Source organism: Schistocerca serialis, chromosome 10 (assembly GCF_023864345.2).
Source record: "Schistocerca serialis cubense isolate TAMUIC-IGC-003099 chromosome 10, iqSchSeri2.2, whole genome shotgun sequence".
Classification (NCBI taxonomy): Eukaryota; Metazoa; Arthropoda; class Insecta; order Orthoptera; family Acrididae; genus Schistocerca; species Schistocerca serialis.
Genome location: NC_064647.1, coordinates 108790612 through 108812779, shown reverse-complemented (window position 1 = coordinate 108812779; position 22168 = coordinate 108790612). Strand labels below are relative to the sequence as shown.

Here is a 22168-nt window from a genome sequence, read left to right as displayed (position 1 = left end):
AATTTGCCGTACTAAAACAGACTTATTTAACGTAACCGAGTCAGCACATTATTCCTAGATTACCAAACCTTCGCAAGATTTACGACCGCACTTGGTACAAATTTGCGGTTCCCACCAATCTGGTATTGTCACTATAGGTGCAATACAGGACATGACGTACCTATTTTGTATGTGACATACCATGGGAGACCTTACAAGGGAACCTCCCCATCGCACACCCCTCATATTTGGTTGTAAGTTGGCACAGTGGATAGGCCGTGAAAAACTGAACACAGATCAATCGAGAAAACAGGAAGAAGTTGTGTGGAACTATGAAAAAAACAAGCAACATATACAGATTGAGTAGTCCATGCGCAAGATAGGTAACATCAGGGATAGTATTAGCTCAGGAGCGCCGTGGTCCCGTGGTTAGCGTGAGCAGCTGCGGAACGAGAGGTCCTTGGTTCAAGTCTTCCCTCGAGTGAAAAGTTTACTTTCTTTATTTTCACAAAGTTATGATTTGTCCGTTCGTTCATTGACGTCTCTGTTCACTGTAATAAGTTAAGTGTCTGTGTTTTGCGACCGTACCGCAAAACCGTGCGATTAGTAGACGAAAGGACGTGGCTCTCCAATGTGAACCGAAAACATTTGATCGCAAGGTCATAGGTCAACCGATTCCTCCACAGGAAAACACGTCTGATATATTCTATACGACACTGGTGACGGCATGTGCGTCACATGACAGGAATATGATGTCGATCCACCTAACTTGTACACTTGGCGAATGGGTAAAAAGATTCTTCTACCTTGCCCGATTTAGGTTTTCTTGTGGATGTGATAATCACTCCCAAAAGAGTGATGAAAACACAAGAGTTTGTCACATAAACTGCAACAAATGAATGCAACAGTTTCACAGTCGCACAGTTTTCCATGTGCTCTGTCAAAACATATGTTTTTAAAGTTTTCAAATTTTCCCGTGTGTAGACCGTCAAATCCTGCATATGTCCAAGCAAATCTGAACATGTCCTGCAATTTTGGAGAGCGAAGTTGATTTTGTGTGAGTGCCTGAACTATGGTAATTGTCTGAAAATAAAAAATTAAACTTTTCACTCGATGAAAGACTTGAACCAAGGACCTCTCGTTCCGCAGCTGCTCAAGCTATTTTTTTCGTAGTTCCACACAACTTCTTCTTATTTTCTCGATTGATCTGTGTTCAGTTTTTCAAGGCCTATCCACTGTGCCAACTTATAACTAAATCTGAGGGGGGTGCGATGGGGAGGTTCCCTTGTTAGCATTCTATGTAACTAGTGCATCAACTATAAATTATGACTTCTTTCGAATGAAATATGGAGTATTGTAGTATTCTAGGGTTAATAATACACACGTCAAAGAAAGTTTTGCATCACCCGGTTCCCAGAACTGCTGAAGATAGACGTTGACTGTAAATAATGTATCAGAGACACAGTCCCGCCGGCCGGGGTGGCCGAACAATTCTAGGCGCTTCAGTCTGGAACCGCGCGACCGCTACGGTCGCAGGTTCGAATCCTGCCTCGGGCGTGGATGTGTGTGATGTCCTTAGGTTAGTTAGGTTTAAGTAGATGACCTCAGATGTTAAGTCCCATAGTGCTCTGAGCCATTTGAACCATTTGACACAGTCCCTTTGACTGTTCAGAAATGTCACTAAACCCGCCCAGAGATGCAAACAACCATGCATGAGCAGCGCCTATTAGACGCGGGGGGTCCGACAGCCTATCAGTTCCAATCATTCCACCAGGAAGGGGGTACATGGCTCGTGTTGCCTGTATTTCAACCATGCCTAGACGGTCAATACCGCGGTTCGATCGCTTCTGCATTGTTACTTTGTGCCAGGTAGAACTCTCAACAAGGGAACTGTCCAGGCGTCTCACACGGAACCAAAGCGTTGTTGTTCGGACATGGAGGAGATACAGAGAGACAGGAAGTGTCGATGACATGCCTCGCTCAGGCCGCCGAAGGGCGACTACTCCAGTAGATGACCGCTACCTGCGGATTATGGCTCGTGGGAATCGTGACAGCAACGCCACCATGTTGAATAATGCTTTTCGAGCAGGCACAGGATGTCGTGTTACGACTTAAACTGTGCGCAATAGGCTGCATGATGCGCAACTTCACTCCCGAAGTTCATCTTCGCAACCACGACTCCACGCAGCGCGGTACAGATGGGCCCAACAACATGACGAATAGAGGGCTCAGGATTGGCATCATGTTCTCTTCACCGATGAGTGTCGCATATGCCTTCAACCAGACAATGGTCCGAGACGTGTTTGGAGGCAGCCCGGTCAGGCTGAACGCCTTAGACACACTGTCCTGCGAGTGTAGCAAGGTGGAGTTTCCCTGATGTTTTGGGGTGGTGTTATGTTTGGCCGACGTACGCCGCTGCTGGTATGGAAGGCGCCTTTAGGCTGTACGATACGTGAATGCCATCCTCCGACCGATAGTGCAACCACATCGGCAGAATAGTCGTCTTCATGAGCGACAATTCGCGCTCCCACCGTGCACATTTTGTGAATGATTTCCTTCAGGATAACGACATCGCTCGACTAAAGTGGCCAGCATGTTCTCCAGACATGAACCCTATCGAACATGCGTGGGATAGATTGAAAAGGGCTTTTTATGGAGGATATGACCCACCAACCACTCTGAGGGAACTACGCCGAATCGCCATTGAAGGATAATCTGGACCAACAGTGCCTTGATGAACTTGTGGATAGTATGCCACGACAATACAGGAATGCGTCAATACAAGAGGACGTGCTACAGGGTATTTGAATGATGGTGTGTACAGCAGTGTGGACCACCACCTCTGAAGGTCTCGCTGTGTGGTGGTACGACAGGCAATGTGTGGTTTTGATGAGCAATAAAAAGGGTGGATGTTTATGTTGATCCCTATTCCAGTTTTTTGTACAGATTCCGGAACTCTCGGAAGCGAGGTGATGCAAAACTTTTTTTGGTGTGTGTATATCTAATAACTATGCAGGGTGTTTCAGAAGTGTTGGTCAATACTCAGGAATATGTGACGAATGATCGTTTGAAACGGAAAAGGCAAGTAAACACGGGCCATAAAACGCATACCTTACAAGCTGTGAGCAATTCTTGATCTTCGATACTTCCAAACACAACTCTTCTAATGAACAAATGCTCATAACTTATAAGGTACGCAAGTTAGAGAACTTTTTACCAGACTGTTTTTTCTTGTTTCGATCCATACTACCACTTCCCAAAGTATGGAAGGCAAAGAGCTTGCAGTAGAAGAGATTTTTTTCACAGTATCGAAGATCAAGAATTACTCATAGCTCATCAGGTATGCGTTTTAGAGCCGATATTTGCTGGACTTTTTTGTTTCGAATGATCATTCCTGTCATATGCTCAAATCTTGACAGTCACTTCTAGAACACCCTGTATTATGTCATATGGCAACGAGAATGGTGTCCACCAACGTTTACAGGTGTGGTTCAAATTTGAGAAACCCTCCGGAAAATAGCAGCCTGAGTAACCTTGTTATTTATGATAACACAGTCTGCTAAGGTGGACATACGGGAGAAAAACGCCTCATTCTGCATCGGTGATAAGAAGCGAATCACGACTCATCAGACCACACAACACACGGCTGCAGACAGAAACTGACAGGTGCTGAGCTGCTGGACCCATTGGAGGCGTGCAACTGTGAGCAGCGGCCTTTTGCGAGATATCAGACTCCAAATATCGACTGCAAGCAGCCCCCTTCGCAAAGTTCGCTTGAAAACAGGTTGACGCTGTCCTGCATTCACTGACAGCAGCAGTTCATGTCGGATTTGAAACCGGTTCTCATTGGCAAGGCGTGGTATTCTGGTCTCTGTCGGTCAGGACCTGCCTAAGACGAATGCCGGACATTTGCCACACTGCCTCTTCGCCAGGTAGCGATCCCTCAGTTAAGGGACGCCCTTCCTCGTACTTCTTCTGTCCGCTTTCAGACCGCCGTCTCCACATCTTACTCGATACAACCAGTACGTAAGGGACCTTCTTCTTCGACATCTTGGCAAAATACAGAGCTTCTTTTGCGAAATCGAAATATTTGTATCTTTTGGGAAACGAAAGCAATACCGAGGATTATGTCAGTATGTAATTAGTTCTGCCAAGTATAAATATAGATCCCTCTGTCTGTACGGTAGCTTACTTTCACGCTTACTGATTGCGATAGAAACAGTCCATCACCAAGGGAGCAGCAAGAAAGGAACGATGTAAAGAGAATGCGAATGTACGCTAATCATTTCTTTTTGATCACTGCATTTGTGCCTACTTTAATTACTACAACTTCATGCCCAAAAGACAGTAATGAAAGAAGAAATGGGTATGTGAATGTGTGAAAAGAAGAACGACATACTCCATATTAATTTACTCTCTAAAATGCGATACCCCTTGCGGCGAAACATTAGTTAATAAAGTGTTGCGTGACAATGTTAAACACGCGACTGAAAATACGTTCACTAAATAGAGATAAGAACATCTATGATTGACATGTCATCTAAAGTCGACGAACAATTATTAAAATGTTAGAAATATGGAAATGAAGTACAGAATGCTATGCTTCTAACGTACGTTGTTGTTCTTCATTGTTTAGCTCTGGTATTTACAGGGTAACAGAGAAAGAATACTAGGTTTTAGAGGGAAAAGCCGTAATTGTAATGATCTCCACTACAACAGAAACAAGAAGCACAACTTAAGGAAAAATAATGTAATGTGTGTTCCAGCTCACAAGCGACATTGAAGTTGATAGTTCCTGCGACTTAGTATGGGCAAAGGTTATATTCGACAACTGAAATAAATTAATAACTGGCTCCTTTTACCGACACCCGGTCTCAGATGAAACAGTTGCTGAACAGTTCAAAGAAAACTTGAGTCTCATCACAAATATGTAACCTACTCATACAATTATAGTTGGCGGTGACTTCAATCTACCTTCCGTATGTTGACAAAAATACATTTTCAGACCCTATTGTAGATAGAAAACAAATGGTTCAAATGGCTCTGAGCACTATGGGACTTAACATCTGTGGTCATCAGTCCCCTAGAACTTAGAACTACTTAAACCTAACTAACCTAATGACATCACACACATCCATGCCCGAGGCAGGATTCGAACCTGCGACCGTAGCAGTCGCGCGGTTCCGGACTGAGCGCCTAGAACCGCTAGACGATAGAAAACAACTTCCGTAATTGTTCTAAATGCTTTTTTTAATTTATTTTGTAGTTCACGAGGCCATTCAAATTGTAAATGGTTACGAAAACACACTTGACCTCTTAGCCACAAATAATCCTGAGCATCACGACGGATACAGGGATTAGTGAACACACAGTCGTAGCGAGGCTCAATTCCGTAACAAAGAAATTCACCGAAACTAAGCGCGAAATATATCTGTTTATAAAAGCAACTAAAAATTCGGTTGACGTCTTCCTAAGAGACATTCTCCAATCCTTACAAACTATGTAAGTGAAGACCATAAGTGGCTTAAGTTCAAAGAAATAGTATGAACAGCACTCGAGAGATTCATACCAAATAAATTAATAAGAGACGGAACTGATCCCCCGTGGTACACAAAACACGACAGAAAGCTGCTGCAGGAGCACTGAAAAATGCAAGTATAATTTAGACGAACGCAAAATCTCCAAGATTGGCGAAGTTTTCCTGAGGTTCGAAATTTGGTGAGGATTTCAATGCGAGATGCACTTAATAGTTTCCACAACGAAGCTCTCTCTAGAATTGTGGCTCAAAATCCAAAGATATTGTGGTTCTATGTTAAGTAAACCAGCGGAAAGACTCAGTAAGCGATGAGGAGGAAGAGAAGGAGGGGGAGATAAGGGACCCAACCCTTCGGAGCAGGTAAAATTGTGGCAAATGTCCGGCGTGGCAAATGTCCGGGCATCGCCTACGAAGACTGTCCTGCACATTGTTATACGAGGTGCACTCAAGTTCTCAGGCCTCCGATTTTCTTTTTTTTTTTTTCTAATTAACTACTCACCCGAAATCGCTGAAACTGGCGTTACTTCTCGACGTAATCGCCCTCCAGACGTACACATTTTTCACAACGCTGACTCCGTGATTCCATGGCAGCGGCGAAGGCTTCTTTAGGAGTCTGTTTTGACCACTGGAAAATCGCTGAGGCAATAGCAGCACGGCTGGTGAATGTGCGGCCACGGAGAGTGTCTTTCATTGTTGGAAAAAGCCAAAAGTCACTAGGAGCCAGGTCAGGTGAGTAGGGAGCATGAGGAATCACTTCAAAGTTGTTATCACGAAGAAACTGTTGCGTAACGTTAGCTCGATGTGCGGGTGCGTTGTCTCGGTGAAACAGCACACGCGCAGCCCTTCCCGGACGTTTTTGTTGCAGTGTAGGAAGGAATTTGTTCTTCAAAACATTTCCGTAGGATGCACCTGTTACCGTAGTGCCTCTTGGAACGCTATGGGTAAGGATTACTCCCTCGCTGTCCCAGAACATGGACACCATCTTTTTTTCAGCACTGGCGGTTACCCGAAATTTTTTTTGGTGGCGGTGAATCTGTGTGCTTCCATTGAGCTGACTGGCGCTTTGTTTCTGGATTGAAAAATGGCATCCACGTCTCATCCATTGTCACAACCGACGAAAAGAAAGTCCCATTCGTGCTGTCGTTGCGCGTCAGCATTGCTTGGCAACATGCCACACGGGCAGCCATGTGGTCGTCAGTCAGCATTTGTGGCACCCACCTGGATGACACTTTTCGCATTTTCAGGTCGTCATGCAGGATTGTGTGCACAGAACCCAGAGAAATCCCAACTCTGGAGGCGATCTGTTCAACAGTCATTCGGCGATCCCCCAAAACAATTCTCTCCACTTTCTCGATCATGTCGTCAGACCACCCTGTGCGAGCCCGAGGTTGTTTCGGTTTGTTGTCACACGATGTTGTGCCTTCATTAAACAGTCGCACCCACGAACGCACTTTCGACACATCCATAACTCCATCTCCACATGTCTCCTTCAACTGTCGATGAATTTCAATTGGTTTCACACCACGCAAATTCAGAAAAAGAATGATTGCACGCTGTTCAAGTAAGGAAAACGTCGCCATTTTAAGTATTTAAAACAGTTCTCATTCTCGCCGCTGTCGGTAAAATTCCATCTGCCGTACGGTGCTGCCATCTCTGGGACGTATTGACAATGAACGCGGCCTCATTTTGAAACAATTTGCATGTTTCTATCTCTTTCCAGTCCGGAGAAAAAAAACCGGAGGCCTTAGAACTTGAATGTGTTTGAGTGGTACACCATTCCTCGTAGACATGTTGCACAGTCGTCTCAACGATGACACATCATTCTGCGCTTATTTCATACAAGTGACTGCACACAGGAGGGACGTTCAGTAAGTAATAGCCGCGCGGGGTAGCCGCGCGGTCTCAGGCGCCTTGTCACGGTCCGCGCGACTGCCCCCGTCGGAGGTTCGCGTTCTCCCTCGTTCATGGGTGTGTGTGTTGTCCATATCGTACACTACTGGCCATTAAAATTGCTACACCAACAAGAAATGCAGATGATAAAAGGGGATTCATTGGACAAACATGTTATACTAGAACTGAAAGGTGATTACATTTTTACGCAATTTGGGTGTGTAGATCCTGAGAAATCAGTACCCAGAACAACCACCTCTGGCCTTAATAACGACATTGATACGCCTGGGCATTGAGTCAAACAGAGCTTGGATGGCGTGTACAGGTACAGCGGCCCATGCAGCTTCAACACGATACCACAGTTCATCAAGAGTAGTGACTGGCGTATTGCGGCGAGCCAGTTGCTCGGACACCATTGACCAAACGTTTTCAATTGGTGAGAGATCTGGAGAATGTGCTGGCCAGGGCAGCAGTCGAACATTTTCTGTATCCAGAAAGGCCCGTACAAGACGTGCAACATGCGTTTGTGCATTATCCTGCTGAAATGTAGGGTTTCGCAGGGATCGAATGAAGGGTAGACCACGGGTCGTAACACATCGGAAATGTAACGTCCACTGTTCAAAGTGCCGTCAATGCGAACGAGAGGTGACCGAGACGTGTAACCAATTGCACCCCATACCGTCACGACGGGTGATACGCAGGTATAGCGATGACGGATACACGCTTCCAATGTGCATTCACCGCGATGTCGCCAAACACGTATGCGACCATCATGATGCTGTAAACAGAACCTGGATTCATCCGAAAATATGACGTTTTGCCATTCGTGCAACCAGGTTTGTCGTCGAGTACACCATCGCAGGCGCACCTGTCTGTGATGCAGAGTCAAGGGTAACCGCAGCCACGGTGTCCGAGCTGATAGTCCATGCTGGTGCAAACGTCGTCGAACTGTTCGTGCAGATGGTTGTTGTCTTGCAAACGTCCCCATCTGTTGACTCAGGGATCGAGACGTGGCTGCACGATCCGTTACAGCCAATCCGGTAAGATGCCTGTCTTCTCGACTGCTAGTGATTCGAGGCCGTTGGGATCCAGCACGGCGTTCCGTATGACCCTCCTGAACCCACCGACTGATATTCTGCTAACAGTCATTGGATCTCGACCAACGCGAGCAGCTATGTCGCGATACGATAAACCGTAATCGCGATAGGCTACAATCCGACCTTTATGAAATTCGGAAATGTGATGGTACGCAGTTCTCCTCCTTACACGAGGCATCACAACAACGTTTCACCAGGCAACGCCGGTCAACTGCTGTTTGTGTATGAGAAATCGGTTGGAAACTTTCCTCATGTCAGCACGTTGTAGGTCTCGCCACCGGCGCCAACCTTGTGTGAATGCTCTGGAAAGCTAATGGTTTTCATATCACTGCATCTTCTTCCTGTCGGTTAAAATTCGCGTCTGTAGCACGTAATCTTCGTGGTGTAGCAATTTCAATGGTCAGTAGTGTAGTTTAAGTTAGATTAAGTAGTGTGTAGGCTTAGGGACCGATGACCTCTGCAGTTTGTTCCCATAAGACCTTACCAAAAATTTCAAATTCAATAAGTAATATAACATGTCTCTTTCCTCGGCCATTTTCGGTTGAAAAAAATGCGGAATTTGTAGTGGGTCATCGCAGAATATTCCCGCTTCACCTCCTAAAGTTCCGGTAAGTGCCGATAGGTGGCGCCAGTGTACGTAGTCTTCAAAATAACGTCAGTATACGTCACTGAGTTTCTTTTGGCGGAAAACCGGAGCAGCGCAGATATGCACAGGCGTTTGCAGAATGTCTACAGAGACTTTCAGTGAATAAAAGCGCGCTGAATCGTCGGGCAAGGTGTCGCTTATCGTCGCAACAATGTTGCGAAAAACCTGTCAGATCTCCTGGGTCGGTCGGAGTGGCTGCATGCAGCTGGAAAATTGTTCAACTCACATCAATACCCAAAAGGGGAAGTAGGACAAATCCGCTGAATTACAGGCCTGTATCACTAACGTCGATTTGCAGTAGGGTCAAGAACATATATTGTATTCGAACATTATGAAGTACCTCGATGAAAACGATTTATTGACACATAGTCAGCGCAGTTTTAGAAAAATGAAGTAATGAGTGCTATCGGCAGGGGACGTCAAATTGATTCTATATTTTTAGACTTCGAGAAGGCTTTCGACAACGTTCCGCACAAGCGTCCTCTAACAAACTGCGTGCCTACGCAGTATCGCCTCAGTTGTGCGACCTGATACGTGATTTCCTGTCAGAAAGATCACAGTTCGTAGTAATAGACGGAAAGTCATCAAGTAAAACAGAAGTAATATCCGGCGTTCCCCATGGAAGTGCCTGTATCCCGCATTGTGCGCAGGGTCGAACAGGGTTAAGTATGGAGTGGGCATGGTTAACTGGAAGGGGTGGCCGGATGCCCTTCCTGCAACCACCCCATACCCCTCGGGACGGAATTAGTGTACCCCAGCTGCCTGCATCTAGTGTAAATCGTGAAATAGTGTGAATGTGTTTCAAGTCTCTGCGAGTCGTGTAACTGAGGCGGAACGGGGGGACCAGCCCGGTATTCACCTAGTAGGATGTGGAAAACCGCCTAAAGACCACATCCAGGTTGGCTGGCACACCGTTACGATGGTTTTCTTTGACCGTAGCCGCTACTATTCGGTCGAGTAGCTCCTCAATTGGCATCACGAGGCTGAGTGCACCCCGAAAAATGGCAACAGCACATGGCGGCCCGGATGGTCACCCATCCAAGTGCCGGCCACGCCCGACAGCTCTTAACTTCGGTGATCTGACGGGAACCGGTGTATCCACGGCGGCAAGGCCGTTGCCGAATAAAAAAAAAATTAAAAAAAAGTTATTCGCATAAGTACCAAAAGAAATCAGCTAAATTTCGATTACGCGGTAGGGATTATAATAACCTCGTTGCCGAATAAAAAAAAAAATTAAAAAAAAGTTATTCGCATAAGTACCAAAAGAAATCAGCTAAATTTCGATTACGCGGTAGGGATTATAATAACCTAAACTGGAACGATCACACAGATAATGTTGCGGGTAGAGCAAACCAAAGACTGCGATTCATAGGCAGAACACTTAGAAGGTTCAACAGGTCTACTAAAGAGACTGCTTACACCACGCTTGTCCGCTCTATTCTGAAGTATTGCTGTGCGGTGTGGGATCCGCATCAGGTGGGACTGACGGATGACCTCGAAAAAGTACAAAGAAGGGCAGCTCGTTTTGTATTATCGCGAAATAAGGGAGATAGTGTCACACACAAGATACGTGAATTGGAGTGGCAATCATTAAAACAAAGCGTTTTTCGTTGCGACGGAATCTTCTCATGAAATTTCAGTCACCAGTTTTCTCCTCCGATTGCGAAAACATTCTGTTGGCACCCACTTACATAGGGAGAAATTATCATCACGATAAAATAAGGGAAATCAGGGCTCGTACAGAAAAATTTAAGTGATAGTTTTTCCCGCATGCCGTTCGAGAGTGGAGCGGTAGAGAGACAGGTTGAAGGCGATTCATTGAACCCTCTCCCAGGCACTTTATTGTGAATAGCAGAGTAATCACGTAGATGTAGATGTAGTTCAGAGAAAGAAACTCGTACCAGAAAACAAGTTTTGTATGGTTTTTTTTTTGTGGTCTAAAACTAGGCCACGAAGTTACTAAGCCGGCTGCGGTGGCCGAGCGGTTCTAGGCGCTTCAGTCCGGAACCGCGCGACTCCTACGGTCGCAGGTTCGAACCCTGCCTCAGGCATGGATGTGTGTGATGTCCTTAGGTTAGTTAGGTTTAAGTAGTTCTAAGTTCTAAGGGACTGATGACTTCAGATGTTAAGTCCCATAGTGCTCAGAGCCATTTGGACCATTTTGAAGTTCTAACGTCAGTCTAAATAGCGAGTGTCGTCAAGTGCTGAAAGGAGACACTGTTCATCTTCGGCTGCAGCAAGTGGTGTAGGGCTGGTGGGAGGCGCTAATGTGATGCTCCACCGATGACGAAGGGCCATGGCAGTGCAGCGGCTTCAATAAGTAATTTAACATTTTCTGAAAGAAGGTTGGTTTTATTCGGGCTTACAATAGACCATATTGTTCCCCACCGTTTCGGCTACAAAACCCTATTTTTCAACATAATCTGCTTCCAATGCTGTGGCTTTGCGCCACCTCAGCAAGAGGTCCTGTATGCCCACATGGTACCACTCTAATGGTGGACGTCGCAAGCCATCGTGTTCCTGCATCAATAACCTCCCCATCAATTCCCGCAGAGTGCTTACTTCGTTGCGCCAAACAGGTGAAGTCGGAATGTGCGAGATCCGGGCTTTAGGGCGGGTGAGGAACAACTGTCCGATGGAGATTTGTGAGCTCCTCTCAGGCGCGCAGACTTGACGGAGGCATTGGGTTGTCACGGAGGAGGACATTTTTCTGCCGTCGAATACGCGGTAGTCGTTTCTCCAATTTCCCGAGGGTAGCACAGTGCACTCCAGAGCTGATCGCTGCACTGTGATGGACGACATCAAACAGAGTAATCCCTTCAGTGTCTCAGAAGGCTGCCGCCATGGCTCTACCGCCTGTGAAATTTTTCTTCGGAAGAGAGGTGGATTATCTCTTTGTTTGTCCTTCGACGTGATATAGACACGCTTCATTGCCTATGATGATGTTTGATAAAAACTTTGTCACGATCAGGCTCGTAACGCGCAAGAAACTCCGCGCAGATAGTCCTTCGTTGCTCTTTACGGTCTTCTGTTATGCTACGAGGAACCCAGCAGCAACCCTGTGAGTACCCCAACTGGTGGACGAGTGTGTTACCACCACCAACAGAGACGATCAGTTGAACAGCGAGGCGTTTGATTGCCATCAGTCGATTGCCTCCAGTGAGAGTGTCCGCACGTTCCAACATTGTTGGAGTCTACACCTACATCTACGTGATTACTCTGCTATTCACAATAAAGAGCCTGGCAGAGGGTTCAATGAACCGCCTTCAAGCTGTCTCTCTACCGCTCCACTCTCGAACGGCATGCGGGAAAAACTATCACTTAAATTTTTCTGTGCGAGCCCTGATTTCCCTTAATTTATCGTGATGATAATTTCTCCCTATGTAAGTGGGTGCCAACAGAATGTTTTCGCAATCGGAGGGGAAAACTGGTGATTGAAATTTCATGAGAAGATTCCATCGCAACGAAAAACGCCTTTGTTTTATCCGGTCCCCGGATTCGTGCCGGGGATCGGCACGCCTTCCCGCTCGGGAAGCACCGCGTCAGACCGCACGGCTAACCGGGCGGGCGGGCAAGACATACATTGTTGTCACTGGTATGCGCAGTGCGCACGAGTTTTTGACATTTAGAACATGTTTTCGTAGTTAGTGTGTCTCTAAGGTGTGGAAATATGTGACACCATGAGAGTTTTGACATTTTTGGCTGACATGCTTCAACTTGCACTGCAAATCGTCGAATCTGCTACCATTTTCAAAATTTTTACAAAAAACTTCGTCCGTTGTAGTCTGCTCTGCTGTAAGCAGCTAACGGAACGTTTTACCAATCGTTCAATTCGTGGACTTCGTAGTCCTCTCCACTACTTTATACTGTCCAAACAGGATATTCTTGAAACTGGGAGATTAAAACAGAATTTCACTCTGCAGCGGAAACATCCCCTAGGCTGTGTCTAAGCCACAGCTAGGAGTGCTAGTTCTGCAAGGTTCGCAGGAGAGCTTCTGTAAAGTTTGGAAGGTAGGAGGCGAGGTACACGCAGAAGTAAAGCTGTGAGGACGGGGCGTGAGTCGTGCTTGAGTAGCTCAGATGGTAGAGTACTTGCCCGCGAAAGGCAAAGGTCCCGAGTTCGAGTCTCGGTCCGGCACACAGATTTAATCTGCCAGGAAGTTTCACATCAGCGCACACTCCGCTGCAGAGTGAAAATCTCATTCAGGATATTCTTCTTCGCTCTTGTCTTCACTTTACTTTCATCTTCCAGTCTATTATTAACTGCAGAAGCACATAGTTAGTGTTCAGTACTATCATTCGACAACCACTGTGTGAACGTCCTGAGAATCGGAAAATCTCTTTCTCCTCTAGAAGTTCTCCTTCCAGTGCGTGGACATAGTCCTTTGCGGTCGATGTGCCGATAGCCTTCCTTTCCAATCTGCCGCACTCACTTCCGTGCGGCCTTGGTCATACTGTTGCAACATTTCACTACAACTGGACGAGACATTTCTTGTGGCCTAAAAGCCGCCAGAATTTCATCATGATTTATGCACCCAAACGGCGTAAAAATGTAATCACATGTCAGTTCTAGTATAATATATTTGTCCAATGAATACCCGTTTATCATCTGCAATTCTTCTTGGTGTAGCAATTTTAATGGCCAGTAGTGCATTATTGTGAAAATTATCGAACTATCTGTTTAATAAGTCACAGCTGCAAAATACTAACGCGAATTCTGTACAGACGAATGGAAAAACTGGTAGAAGCCGACCTCGCCGAGGATCAGTTTGGATTACGCAGAAATGTTGGAACACGTGAGGCATACTGACCCTACGACTCATCTTAGAAAATAGATTAAGGAAAGGAAAAACCTTCATTTCTAGCATTTGTGGACTTAGAGAAAGCTTTTGACAATATTGACTGGAATACTCTCTTTCAAATTCTAAAGGTGGCAGGGGTAAAATACAAGGAGCGAAAGGCTATTTACAATTTGTACAGAAACCAGATGGCAGTTATAAGAGGCGAGGGGCATGAAAGGGAAGCAGCGGTTGGGAAGGGAGTGAGACAGGGTTGTAGCCTGTCCCCGATCTTATTCAATCTGTATATTGAGCAAGCAGTAAAGGAAACAAAAGAAAAAATTCGGAGTAGGCATTAAAGTCCATGGAGAGGAAATAAAAACTTTGAGGTTCGCCGATGACATTGTAATTCTGTCAGAGACAGCAAAGGACTTGGAAGAGCAGTTGAACGGAATGGACAGTGTCTTGAAAGGAGGATATAAGATGAACATCAACAAAAGCAAAACGAGGATAATGGAATGTAGCCGAATTAAATCGGGTGATGCTGAGGGAATCAGATTAGGAAATGAGACACTTATAGTAGTAAAGGACTTTTGCTATTTGGGGAGCAAAATAACTGATGATGGTCGAGGTAGAGAGGATATAAAATGTAGACTGGCAATGGCAAGGAAAGCGTTTCTGAAGGAGAGAAATTTGTTAACATCGAGTATAGATTTAAGTGTCAGGAAGTCGTTTTTGAAAGTATTTGTATGGAGTGTAGCCATGTATGGAAGTGAAACAAGGACGATAAATAGTTTGGACAAGAAGAGAATAGAAGGTTTCGAAATGCTGAAGATTAGATGGGTAGATCACATAACTAATGAGGAGGTATTGAATAGAATTGGGAAGAACAGGAGTTTGTGGCACAACTTGACAAGAAGAAGGGTCCGGTTGGTAGGACATGGTCTGAGGCATCAAGGGATCACAAATTTAGCATTGGAGGGCAGGGTGGAGGGTAAAAATCGTAGAGGGAGACCAAGAGATGAATACAGTAAGCAGATTCAGAAGGATGTAGGTTGCAGTAAGTACTGGGAGGCGAAGAAGCTTGCACAGGATAGAGTAGCATGGAGAGCTGCATCAAACCAGTCTCAGGACTGAAGACAACGACAACAACAGTGTATTATAATAAAGACTACAATAATTTTTGTCGTATTGCTGGGACTCAAAATGTTAGTAAAAATATTTTTTCGTGGATCTGTTGCAGTCCATTGTAATAGTCCACAGCATCATCGATACATGTCCTGATTCACAGTCAACTACGATAATTGGCTCGAGGAGAAAAGACATTCCACATACGAGCAAATCTAAGCTGGGATGAGGTGAACACAGGGTCGTTGAAGTTGTCTAGGAACGTCGGTTAGGACAGTTCGTCTTTTCCTACTTTGTGGTCATTCGCAGAATAATCCGGACGGAACACAGCAGCCTCGTGTGAGAACTGTTGCGAAAGGCCGCGGGTACTTCTGTCTGCCGAAGAGGCGACGACTCTCAAAGGCGAAGTCGGGGCAGCCGCGAGAGAGGAAATTGTTAATCGAGATGCTGATGGACATCTCCTCTCCCCTCCTTCCAGTCTCTCTGTCTCCCTTCATCATTCTCCCTCTCTCTTTTACGCACACACACACACACACACACACACACACACACACACACACACACACGCACACACACACAAATACGCACAAACAAACGATGTGGTGAACCTCGATACTGGTTACGCACGATGAGCTACGTTATTGGTGTTAGTCTTATGGGACTAGGCTGTTGTCCAAGACATATTGTCACATTTATACTGGGTGATCAAAAAACCAGTATAAATTTGAAAACTTAATAAACCATGGATAATGTAGATAGAGAGGTAAAAATTGACACACATGCTTGTAATGACATGGGATTTTATTAGAACAAAAAAAGAAAAAAAAGAAAAAAAAACGAAGTACTGCTAGACGCGTGAAAGATCTCTTGCTCGCGTCGTTTGGTGATGATCGTGTGCTCAGTCGCCACTTTCGTCATGCTTGGCCTCCCAGGTCCCCAGACCTCAGTCCGTGCGATTATTGGCTTTGGGGTTACCTCAAGTCGCAAGTGTATCGTGATCGACCGACATCTCTAGGGATGCTGAAAGACAACATCCGACGCCAATGACTCACCATAACTCCGGACATGCTTTACATTATTCCTCGACTACAGCTACTGTTGAGGAATGATGGCGGACATATTGAGCATTTCCTGTAAAGAACATCATCTTTGCTTTGTCTTACTTTGTTATGCTAATTATTGCTATTCTGACCACATGAAGCGCCATCTGTAGGACATTTTTGGAACTTTTGTATTTTTTTTTTTTGGTTCCAATAAAACCCCATGTCATTCCAAGCATGTGTGTCAATTTGTACCTCTCTGTCTACATTATTCCGTGATATATTCAGTTATCAAATTTATACTAAGTTTTTGATCACCCGGTAGATACAAGGTGTTTCACAATTCATGTTGCGCACTTCTAGAGGTTGCAGGGGGGACTTAGTAGATTAAGTTTTATATGGCAACCTGCGGCCGGAAACGGTATTCAACGAGGCTACAGAGCATCAAAGCTGTAGGCGCCGGCGTCTGTAAATTTATTTGCATACAGAGATATTGCTTGACGGTGTCACAAACTTTCTAGGATGATGGAGAATGATAAATGTATCAGTTTGAGGTGGAGGTCCCTGTATCGGAAACGAACGAGCTGTCAGTTGCAAGTGAAACCCGTTCTGATACATCTGACAATAGAATACATGTACTGCTGCTGTTGCTGCTAAGACTGTAGTGTAGTCAACTCTCAGAGTGGTAGTATGGAGTAAAACAAGGAAAAAAGTCCAGTAATCAAGCGCTCTAACATGCATACCGTAAGAGCTCGAGTTCTTGTTCAATAGAGGATACGTGTTTCACACTGGTGTACATGAACAAGTGCTCATTGCTCCTACAGTATGCATTTTGGAGCATTTTTTTCTTGTTTGGTCTGTACTATCACCTCTGAAAGTTGCCTACCCTACAATCTTAGCAACAACAGTACCAACACATGTATATTACAGCTAGACGTGTCACAACGGTTTTCGCTTGTAACTTTCGATTCTGTCGTTTCCTTATCTGAAATTGATTCATTCACCGTTCTCCATCATCTTATAAAGTTTGTAACACCATCACGGAATCACCCTCTGTATACACATTTTGAAGCGCCGACGCTTGTAACTTCGACGCTCCATAGCGTCGTTGGATGACATTTACGGACACAGGTTTCAATGTGAAGCATGATCTACTAAGTCCCCTCTGCAAACTATAGACGTGTGTACCGTGAATTGTCAAACACCACGTATGTCTTCGCATTTACGGACCTCCAGCATGCTGCAGGTGAAGTAGGTCAGCAACTTTTCCTTTAGTGAAATGAAAGGAATTCCGTCGAAAGTCGCATAAAGAAATGACATAGTGTCAGGTAGTAAGTTAATCACAGCCTGACTTCACGGGTCAAAAGTTGAACACAGACTCGCAGAATCAGTGCATAACATCCATATTTATAATCTTCCATTTATGGCAACAAATTTGCTAGAAGGAGACGCGTTTCAATTTTTCTTGTTTTAAAAGCAGCACATTTCTTTAGACGAAAGTATTCATCTTTAGAAACCTGAGGACTAGGGTAAAAAAAATGTAGTATTCTTTATTCAAATATTCTTCAATTTCACAAAGAATGCGAATATTTTTTATCATCAACAACTTTTCAAACAAATTATTTTTGATAAACGAAAACTGTTCTTTGAAAAGAGGAGAATATTAGATTAACACTGAAGGGCCAAAGAAACTGGTACACCTGCTTAATATTGTCTAGGACCCACGCGAGCATGCAGAAATGCCGCAACACGGCGTGGCGTGGACTTGACTAATGTCTGAAGTAGTGCTGGAGGTAACTGACACCACGAATCCTGCAAGGCTGTCCATAAATCCGTAAGAGTACGAGGGTGTGGAGATCTCTTCTGAACAGCACGTTGCGAGGCATCCCAGATATTTTCAATAATGTTCATGTCTGAGGAGTTTGGTGGCCAGCCGAATAGTGTAAACTCAGAAGACGGTTCCTGGAGCCACTCTGTAACAATTCTGGAAGTGTGGGGTGTCGCATTGTCCTGCTGGAATTGCCCAAGTCCGTTGGAATGTACAATGGACATGAATGGGCGCAGCTGATTTGATAAGATGCTTACGTACGTGTCACCTGTCAGAGTCGTATCTAGACGTTTCAGGGGTTCCACATCACTCCAATTGCACACGCCCCACACCATTACAAAGTCTCCACCAGCTTGAACAATCCCCTGCTGACGCGAAGAGTCCATGGATTCATGCGGTGGTTTCCCTACCCGTACACGTCCAACCGCTCAATAAATTTGAAAGGAGACTCGTCCGACCAGGCAACATGTTTCCAGTCATCAACAGTCCAATGTCGGTGTCGATGGCTCCAGACGAGGCGTAAAGCCTCGAGTGGGCCTTCGGCTCCGAAAGCGCATACCGATGGTGTTACGTCGAATGGTTCGCACGCTGACAATTGTTGATGGCCCAGAATTGAAATCTGCAGCAATTTGCGGAAGGGTTGCACCTCTGTCACGTTGAACGATTATCTTCAGTCGTCGTTGGTCCCGTTCTTGTAGGATCTTTTTCCGGCCCCAGCGATGTCAGACATTTGATGTTTTAGCCGATTCCTGATGCTAACGGTACACTCATGAAATGGTCGTACGGGAAAATCCCGACTTCAGTGTATATTCGTCCATCGCGGTGCTCGGGGCCACAGCAGAAAGTTATCATACCTGATAAAAGAGCCCGAAACCAGTGATTAAGCGCGTTGGAAAATAAAAAGAACATAAAAAAAATGGCTCTGAGCATTATGGGACTTAACATCTGTGGTCATCAGTCCCCTAGAACTTAGAACTACTTAAACCTAACTAACCTAAGGACATCACACACATCCATGCCCGAGGCGGGATTCGAACCTGCGACCGTAGCGGTCACGCGGTTCCAGACTGAAGCGCCCAGAACCGCACGGCCACACCGGCCGGCAAGAACATTACAGCTGAAGCGGTATTTTCAGCCTCTGCCTTAATGACCAGTGGCCAATGTTCTTCCAGCAGGATTGTTTGTACATATTAAAGTGCTAGAAATGCGTAGCGTGGTACAGTACAGCAAGCATTATACAATAATGTAAATTATTTTGAAAGCCAGATATTTGCTTTTGAAAATCATTTAAAGCAGAACATGTGCAAATGGTTCATAGCAATGAGAAAATATCAATGGCCGTGTTTTTAAACGAATGTTTTCACTGTAGATTTTATTAGCAGCTACGTAATACGTTTTGGCTCGAGAGTAAAGATGTGTACATTGCAGTATGCTATTTTCGTCCTTATGTGAGCCTGAAATAAGTTTTATGCTGACTGTGGAAATGTTGCGTACACAGTTCCGCGTAGTAAGCGCGTACACAACTTTCCCACTAGAGCGCGCCCCGCTAAGCACAACAGCGCAGGCGCAGCGCTCGTCCGTCTCCGCACTACGAGATGGCGCTGTCTTAGAGACGGACCAAATTCTGCTTCCGCCGATCCGCGTATTAATATGTCTCGCAGCTAACGTAGAACCTTTTCTCCTCGCGGATCACACTCGCGCAGTGATACCTGATCGCTCGAGGTATTATAACGAGTGTACAGACCTCTGATTAGTCAGTCTGCATTAGTCTGCATTAGTCTATAGTCAAGTTTCAGTCTGCGCCTTATAAGATTATCATATTCCTGTACATAGCCATGAAGATAAATGAATAGACACTTTGTCAAGTTGGTTGGTTGGTTGGTTTTGGGGAAGGGGACCAGACAGCGAGGTCATCGGTCTCATCGGATTAGGGAAGGACGGTGAAGGAAGTCGGCCGTGCCCTTTGAAAGGAACCATCCCGCCATTTGCCTGGAGCGATTTAGGGAAATCACGGAAAAACTAAATCAGGATGGCCGAACGCAGGAGTGAACCGTCGTCCTCCCGAATGCCTTTGTCGAGTATCAGAGATATGTGAGAATAAGATTAACGTACCAAGACCAAAGGAACTTCAGATTGTCAATTGTAAATAGCATCCAGAACCAAGTTAAGTAATTTCTATGATTTTTATTATTTTAATAAATGTGTGTGAAAATTAATCAAGTTCTGTTTAAAGTTGGTCACCGTCAATCTGCCACTCTAAGCGTGCAAGTGGCATTTCTATCGTCTGACCTAACGGCAGAAGATGAACACGCCACGATACGACCACGAGACATATTGCTGACACTCGCCTACTTCGTTAGAGCGACAAGTCAAATAATCTGATGGCGTGTGTACCGAAGGTCTTACAGTACGCACACTACAGGAAAATTGCATTTAGTTCACATGTTCGTCTTTGGATGTCACCTCCTCATATGCTAAGTAATTACGTATGTTATCACGTGTATCCCATATTTGAGATATAACATCGTATCGAAAAGTTTTGTAATCACGGTTTCGAGTGCTACAGTAATGGAAATTTTCCTACCCCCAAGATGCAATTCGAGATGGCTACCTGCAAACGAACGAAGAATTCACTGGGTAACTTTATTTCTGCGGAACGATAAGTGAAACGTTACGGGTTGCTCTCGCAGTGTGTGCTAGGGACTGGGGAGCGTGTCAGGGTAGGCAACACTAGGAAGTTTAGACACAGACTCAGTGAAGGCCTCGTGCCTGCCTCGCTGTGTTCAGCGCACCTCTCGCGCTGCACACGCGACGCCTACCCTAGCACCTGCAGTAGGACAGCCGAGGCCGCCAAGTCTTCCACTGTAGTCGCTTCCCAGCTGGCTGAAGGTGACTCGTTGCTAATGAGCGCACTTGCCTGCCAGCCACCGATAACTGCACTCGCCACTTCCAGCACACACTGCCGTGTTCGCCAAAAACCTACGAATGAACTTTGAAAAATAAGTGCACACATGTGTCGCTAGCTAACAAGTTCCCCTCACCGATCTAAATTCAACTGACAGGATATGCAGGGCACGATTACAACTTCAACATATGTAGCTCTCAACCGTTCTCGAGACAATTCACTTACACTATTGGCCATTAAAATTGCTACACCAACAAGAAATGCAGATGATAAATGGGTATTCATTGGACAAATATATTATACTAGAACTGACATGCCATTACATTTTCATGCAATTTGGGTGCATAGATCCTGAGAAATCAGTACCCAGAACAAACACCTCTGGCCGTAATAACGGCCTTCATACGCCTGGGCATTGAGTCAAACAGAGCTTGGATGGCGTGTACAGGTACAGCTGCCGATGCAGCTTCAACACGATACCACAGTTCATCAAGAGTAGTGACTGGCGTATTGTGACGAACCAGTTGCTCGGCCACCATTGACCAGACGTTTTCCATTGGTGAGAGATCTGGAGAATGTGCTGGCCAGGGCAGCAGTCGAACATTTTATGTATCCAGAAAGGCCCGTACAGGACCTGCAACATGCGGTCGTGCATTATCCTGCTGAAATGTAGGGTTTCGCAGGGATCGAATGAAGTGTAGAGCCACGGATCGTAACACATCTGAAATGTAACGCCCACTGTTCAAAGTGCCGTGAATGCGAACAAGAGGTGACCGAGACGTGTAACCAATGGCACACCATACCATCACGCCGGGTGATACGCCAGTATGACGAATACACGCTTCCAATGTGCATTCACCGCGATGTCGCCAAACATGGATGCGCCCATCATGATGCTGTAAACAGAACCTGGATTCATCCGAAAAAATGACGTTTTGCCATTCGTGCACCCAGGTTCGTCGTTGAGTACACCATCGCAGGCGCTCCTGTCTGTGATGCAACGTCAAGGGTAACCGCAGCCATGGTCTCCCTGCTGCTGCAAATGTCGTCGAACTGTTCGTGCAGATGGTTGTTGTCTTGCAAACGTCCCCATCTGTTGACTCAGGGATCGAGACGTGGCTGCACGATCCGTTACGGCCGTGCGGATAAGATGCCTGTCATCTCGACTGCTAGTGATACGAGGCCGTTGGGATCCGGCACGGCATTCCGTATTACCCTCCTGAACCTACCGATTCCATATTCTGCTAACAGCCATGTCGCGATACGATAAACCGCAATCGCGAAACGCTACAATTCGACCTTTATCAAAGTCGGAAACGTGATGGTACGCATTTCTCCTCC

At 45.5% G+C, this 22168-nt stretch overlaps 1 protein-coding gene and 1 pseudogene across 1 annotated transcript in view; one reads left to right on the top strand and one right to left on the bottom strand.

Annotated features, from left to right (window-relative positions):
• Window positions 1-22168, top strand: part of LOC126425323 (lysosomal-associated transmembrane protein 4B-like) — a 240967-nt gene that overhangs the window by 123300 nt on the left and 95499 nt on the right. The gene's annotated exons all lie outside the window — the stretch shown is intronic.
• On the bottom strand, window positions 10151-10268 carry LOC126425649 (5S ribosomal RNA; annotated as a pseudogene).